This window comes from Carlito syrichta, unplaced genomic scaffold (genome assembly GCF_000164805.1).
Source record: "Carlito syrichta isolate Samal-C Ts95f unplaced genomic scaffold, Tarsius_syrichta-2.0.1 Scaffold305469, whole genome shotgun sequence".
NCBI classification, from domain to species: Eukaryota; Metazoa; Chordata; class Mammalia; order Primates; family Tarsiidae; genus Carlito; species Carlito syrichta.
This window is the reverse complement of record NW_007249565.1, coordinates 1,083,508-1,084,712: the sequence shown is the minus strand read 5'-3', so window position 1 is coordinate 1,084,712 and position 1,205 is coordinate 1,083,508.

Sequence of the window (1,205 nt, the reverse complement as noted above, 5' to 3'; positions counted from 1 at the left end):
ATCCTGGTTCCACGGGAGGGGCGTGTGGCCACGCGGTCGGTGGGCAGGGCTGGAGGGCGCCTGCAGGGGTGAGGTTGGCCACGGCTGTGCCATGCTGCTTGCCGTCCTTAGGTCTCAGGGGCCCTCACGTCTTCAGCATCCCCGGGGAGGGGGCGGGGCAGTCAGGTGGGTGGAACAGACCTGGTAAGAAGCTGCTCCGGACCTGGGCCTGCCTTGTGAGGACAGGCCTGCACCCTGGCCCCCAAAACAAGCTGCTCTCGGGAGGTGGAAAGACTGGCTTTCGATCAGATCAAGATGAGAGCCCTCAGAAACTTCTAGGGCCCTGTCGGCCCCAAGTGGTGGCTGTCGTCACACGCTTGGCTGTGCCGGTCAGGCGGAAGGGAGAGGAGGAAGAAACGGGGACACTTGAAAGTGAGAAAGACGGTGCTGGTGGGCTTGTGTGGCCGTGTGTGGGTGCCTGTGCACGCGTGTGTGTGCGCGTGTGTGTACTTGTGTCCGTGTGCTGGGTGCACAGCTTTAGTGTGTGCGTGTGCTTGTGAGCACGTGTGTAGGTGTAAAGCCTGTGTGCCCAGCCTGTTCACGTGTGGACTTGTGGGCACCAGATTGTGTTGCATTGTGTCTGTGGACCTGTGAGGGGGAAGGGGCCCTGAGGGCCTGGAAACTTCCTTCAAGGACCCGACCCTATCACTCACCCTTGGGCAGTTAGGCGGGGTGTACCCCCTGCGGAAGAGTTTCCAACCTAGATAATTTGGGGAGAGGCGGCTTGGCATGGGTAACGAGCCTTCATTTCGTCAAGGTTTCTTCCTCTCCGTGGGTTCCTGATACAACCTTGGGAAGCTGATTGGAAACTGCGTTCCTGGCATCTGCTGGGTCACGTCTGCATGCTTTGAGAAATGCTTTGTTCAGGTGCCCTAAAAAAAGATTTCTCATAATAAAAATGGGTACTGACCGAGAGCACTGTGGTTTGTGCAATGGTGGCGGTATAGGCCCAGGCAGGGCTGCCTGTGCAGATGTTAACACTAGTTGCTTGGGGCTGGGTGTGGTGGCACACCCAGCACTGTGGGAGGCTGAGGCCGAAGGATTGCTTAAGCCCAGGAGTTCGAGACCTAGCCTCGACGAAAAAGTCAAAAATTAGCTGGGCCTGTGGTGTGTCCCTGAAGTCCCAGCCACACGGGAGGCTGAGGCAGAAGGATCTCTTGAGCCCA